This window comes from Olea europaea, chromosome 13 (genome assembly GCF_002742605.1).
Source record: "Olea europaea var. sylvestris chromosome 13, O_europaea_v1, whole genome shotgun sequence".
NCBI lineage: Eukaryota > Viridiplantae > Streptophyta > Magnoliopsida > Lamiales > Oleaceae > Olea > Olea europaea.
In genome coordinates, this window is record NC_036249.1 from 2,928,916 (window position 1) to 2,934,915 (window position 6,000).

Below are 6,000 nucleotides of genomic sequence, written 5' to 3' on the forward strand. Positions count from 1 at the left end.
ATTTGGTATGTATTAAAGTGGGTTGAAAACGGGTTACAACAACCCTTTTCTATAATAAAAATAAAATAAAATAAAATAAATTTGTGGGGTCATTTGATCCTACATGACCCCATGTGAGTCCGCCCCTGCACGAGTGAGAATTCGGATCTCCTACCTTCCAAAACGAGCACTTGAGTCCCCAACCTGTATATCGTTGTGACTTTAGATCTATAACATAAATGGTTAGTCTAACATTTGGCATGCCATATATAGAAAGATAATAGTTAATATCAACTATATTGCATGCTCTGCTGGTAGCAAAGATTAGTCTATTAACAATTATGCTACAGCCTACAGTGCCAAATCCTTTGACATAAAATTTGACATAATGTCATGAGGCATTATGTCATTGGATTGTTTTAAACTCATCTTCTGCCACCTCAAATTATGTCAAAGCATCTATTAAATTTTTTGGCAAGGTTACAAAACTCATTTACGAAAGAACATATAAAACTATCATGTCTATAAACCTCTAGAGGGGGGAGGGAGGACGTTCATATGAAATCATCCTAATCCTCTCAGATTATCAAGCCCCTGTACGATGGCCATTATTTAAGAAAAACAAAGTTTTAAATAGTGAATTTTTGAATAATGTGTTGTTTAAAAGTAGGAAAAAATTTAGAATTTACGTGCAAATTATTTTATTGTGTGAATATGTGGTTGAAAATAAATATGTAGAAAAAGAATTTTGAAAAAAAAGATATTAAACAGGGACCAAAGCAGATTATCTAGTCATTGGCTATGGGGAGCACGGTATCTCTGTGGCACCAAAGGGAGTAAGAATTTATTGGCCAACTTTGCATCACGATGTGGAAAGACCTGTCAAAGAGTTAAAAACTATCAAATAGAGTAGTACTGATATATTTCCTTGCATGAATCCATAAGTCATTTATGAATACAGCCAACATCCATAATATCATTTTGTAATATGAAGATAAGCGTTAGAGTCCATAAAATAAATGGAGTACCATTTGAATTGAAGGGTGAGACCTTTTAGTATAGAAAGTGAATCAGTACTAGAGCTTAACCTTGCAGACAGCATTTAAGTTATACCTCCATAAGCAAAAAAATCTGATATAATCGATTGGAGTTCGTATTCGTCGAATACATTATTGCATTGACAACAGATATTGGTAAAGCAAGTATTAGAAATCTATCATTTGTTGACACCACATTAGGAAGCTTTATCAAAAGCCAATTTGCAATTTGTGAAAGTCAAGATGATTGATGAAAACAAAAAGATACCAAAATCCCAGATAAATATCCAGTTAGCTCCACTCGTCCCTTTTGGAGACACCTCTTCTCCATCTTCCCTTATGAAGCACGTAGGATCGGACAGCATTTTGCTCAACTCACCACCTTTTGTCTCCTGTTCTTTTCCTTCTGCGAAGGACGACCCTGAAAGACAGCTGACCCTGCAGTTGGACCAGAATTCAGTGTGGTGACCAGTTCAAAAGCTGTTGGCAAATCGTTGAGAGAACTTACCTGCTGCTTGTAATCTACTTTTCTTCCTCTTCAAACTTGCATCGAGGATCCTTACTGATATGATCTGGGATAGGCGCTGAACTACCAAAGATTTATTGAATGTTGGTGAGCGGTCGGGACCAAGGTTGGAGCGTATTTGGTGGCTAAAAAAGGTTGATAAAAAAATCTCATGATCAAGCTTTGAAATTCATGATGTGGGAATTAATGTGCAATTTAACAAGTTCCATGATTGGCAGGAAGAGACAAAGTGCAAAGTCGGGTTTGATAACAGCCAATAAAATCATGCAATCAAGCGTCAAGGTTACGGGGCTGCAAATAATGATGTTTGCAAGCTTAAGGCCGAGTTACATGTTGGTCATAAAGGCAAAATCATGTTCGATGCATTGGATTTAAAGTTTTAGACGATATATAAAAAAGGGCAGCGTGGATTAAAATGGGCACAATTTTTAGCTCGAGTGTCGAGTTTTGCCCATGAGTATAATTCGAAATCATCACGAAATTCTGCACAAATAAAAAAGGTCTAAAGTTTTGAACTATGCGACCACATAGCTTAAAAGGTGTGCGACCACATAGGATATTCCCAAGATAAAATTGAAGGTTGAAGAATGAACTATGCGACGCATGGATATATACTATGTGACCGCATAGTATATTTTTCGAGACAAAATTTTCCTTTTTTGCGAGAAAGTTTATTTTAATTAAAACTCTTGTTTTTTGGTAACTGTAGGAACCAGGATACGCAAACAACACAGAACATTCACACAGCTAAAGACCAAAAGTGCAGATCTGAAGAAAATAAAACGCAACAGATTTTTCGGCCGAAGCCCCGAGGTTCAGCGATCAACAAGACCGCCTAATCCCCGTTGAGCATCCATGGAGGAATAAGCTCGAATCCACTAAATCAGCCAGCCAAAACAACAAAGTATCGATTACAACGGAACACACAGTTCCACCGTTTTCGCACAGCACAACACAACAACTTCTCTACACAACAAGAACTCACGCAAGAGTTCACAGAGCTAAGTTTTCTCTACAAAGATCACTCAAGATCAATAACCCAAAGAATCACAAGAAAAATACAGAGAGAAAACTCAAAACGAGGAGAAGCTGCGCGAATATGAATCACATTCACCAACCCTAGAGTCTTTTGACTCAATTAAAAAGGGCAGCTCAATCATCTCAATCCAACGGCTCACCCTTCTCCACGTGTTGACGATCTATAAGAGTTGTTATTTAAAACTGAAAAACGTGTTTTAGTTAAAAAACAAATTGGTTCCAGATTCTTCCATTAAATGGGCCGTCAGTCAGGTCATGAGCTGGGTCTTTACTTGGGCCACTTTAAGTAGCTGGGCTGGACTCCACAAAAGCAGCAACATACTTCACAGTAACTTTATTATTCTTAGGATTCTTGTGCACGTTTTTTTACCATATCTTTAGGAGTCTTTTCCAATTTTAATTAGGTTTTATAGTTTTAGTATAAATATGTTTTATTTCTTCAATTGTAAAAGAAGACTTTTTATGATGAATGAATGGAGAATTCTCTCAAGAAGCTTTTGCTTCAAATTATCTTGCTATTCTTGAATATCGAACTTATCAAGAATTAATTATTCTTGTGGCGTTCAAAACAACATGTGTGATTTCAATTAATTATTTGTAATCAAAAGGTCGGCATGTCCATATGACTGTGTTGGTTGTTTGGTTCGTGATTATTGAGTCAAATCCACAATTCCGGGTAAAATTCATCGTATTGCGTAATCAAGAGGTCCTTCATAGTGTCGTTCTTGTTGGGTTGCTTGGTTCCAATATTGTGGGTTGAGTCCAAAACCTTGTTCTTGGTTTTCTTGGGATCCGGTGTCAATATCTTGTGGGTTCGATAGTGACCGTGCTAACCAGGTTCGCATCACTTAGGCTGGGATGGAGGGAGTGCTGGAACTATAAATGGAGGAATTATGCAAGTGTCTTCCCCATATAATACGTGAACAGATTGCGCACTTGTGGATACAGTTGAAGGCACGACAGGTTCTGGGGCTTTACCAGGTCTATCTACTGCTTCTCAAAGCCAATGGGAGAACATGTCTTTTGGAGGACTACATCTAGTAACCTTTTCCTTTCCCTTTGATTGATAAAATCTTTGATCCTTCTTAAAATTGGCAGGCTCATTTCCCATATGAAATAATGTTGATGATTTGTCAAGGCTTTGCAATATCCCCAGTTTAGTAGCATTTTCCTGGTTCTCCTTTTTCTGTAATTTAGAGCTCTCTGAACAAGTTAAACCCAGAGAACCCACCCAAGCTACTAGATCCCAATGAGTTCAGCTGAAATGATGATTCTGTATGCATGCCTGCTGAAGTGAATGATCTGTCTGAAGCACCTGATGAGAAGGCTCGGAAAAAGATTGTGTGGAACTTGTTGACATCCCAGGTTGGAAGAGGTGGAACCAGCTCACCGCATAGACCGAGTCAATCAGAATATGCCAAGTGTGGCTCGCTGTATGGTAGACCACCAAGACCCAATTCATGTCCATCAAGTGTGTTGGAAATTTCAATACCTCTGTGCAATGTCCGTGCCATCATTCCATCAGAGATCCCAGCATATAAGACTGAATTTGCTGAGTTTGGTGGCCTAATAGACTTTGGTACTGTAACTTCAGGCCCATCGAAGATTTTAAGTTGTTCTTCCTCCCATTTTGTTGACAAATCTTCGGCAGTTTTTACCTGGGAAAACTTTAACCTTGGATTTCGTAGCATTGCCTCCCAGTTACCCTTTCCATGCCTCCAAATGCCAATCCACAAGTTATCAAGCTAATCTTCAGACCAAATATCTGCCTTTGATTTCTTTTTGTTTAGAGTGCTTAATCCATATCCAGATCTCAACATAATGTTAGAAGAATCTCCCAGTGGTTTTCATGAAGTGTAAGCAGATGGATTAGGCATCTTACCTTAGCCCAATGCTGAATGAATCTTCTGTTCTTGCTGATTATATTTGGGTGCATCTGGTGGATATTAAGCTTTGGTAATGAAGGCAATGCAGGAAGCTTACCATTCAGACTTGAAACTCTTGATCCCAGTGACAGGCTTGGCAACAAATCAATTGTTGAATGCGAAAAATTTGCACTAGGAAATGGATATTTGCAGCAATTTGTCATCGAATGGTAATTTCCTCATCAGTGTATTTTCTTGATGATTAAAGTAAGTACCACCAGAATTTCTCAAATGTTCTGTAGGGCCTTTTCCTTTCAGGATTTCCAGAAGATGCTGCAAATAAAACATAATTAGTCAAATGATTAGACTGGGCAAGAGAGGGGAGAGAGATAGAACATAGAGAACATAATTAGGGATTGACTCATTTCCTTTAATCGTCATCTCATTTGAGGAGCCATTACTAGTAGGGAAGGAGAACTCAAGTCCTGGCCCTTTTTTGTACTGGCTTTGATAAGAACTTGAGAATTTCCTGTTCACCGGCATCATTTGGTTAACATTAGGAGCACATAGTCCTAAAACTGGAATCAGATTGTAACTTAATGAGTTCATAGTGCTTGTGCCCTCTAAATGCTCATTTGACAGAGGAACTTCCACAATGTGTTGTTCAACAGATATAACAGGAAGTTTCATAAAAGTATTGGATTTCTGCTGTGATGTCTTCCCCAACTTCAAGGAAGATCCAATCTTGTTATCTGGTTCTGCTGTTGGAACATGATCTTTGAAGTCAATAGTTGAACAATTCTCTTCGACCGAAATTAATGCAGTCAATTGCCTCTCTGCTTGAGCACTGGGTGGTGGCAGTTGAGAAAGCGACTCTGGTCCAAATCGATGTTCAATGTAAGCAAATGATTTAGCAGTATTTCTCTTAGCTAAACGTTCTTTCTGTCTAGCACGAAGTTTAGAACTGTTGAAAGATGAACGTGTCAGCAACCTCAAAATATAAGTTTATACATTGGGGAGTGCGCGCGCGCATATTGGGGTGCATTTTTTGTGCATAGCGTGCGCATATAGAGGTGCATTGTGTGTGCATGCATCTGTCATGCGTGAACTAAATCAAACTATTAGATCTTTCAAATTTCAAAGTAACAAGAACATAAGGAGGGTTGATTTTTCTGAAATGAAACTCACTATTTTGATTTAAAAGCTTGTCCAGCCAAAGTGTACTCCCGTACAGGCTCTCATTCTCGTTCTGGCTCTGGTTCCTCTCCTGCACCACTGTTATAACAAATATCAAGAATGATCACCTAGAATCAGCTAGATATAGTCTCAATGCTACACAATTCAGTTTGTAGAACATCAAACAAATAATGTACCGAGGATGAAGCTAATGGACAATGTCAATAGAGAAGTGGCAGTTACATAATAGGTACCTACCGACTAAAATAGAGATTTTTTATGTGCCCACCACTAGTTGGTTACAATAATTGTTGTACAAATTGTTGTCAAACGATCTCCCGGGCGATGATGTAAACCCGATTATAATTATCAGTCGACA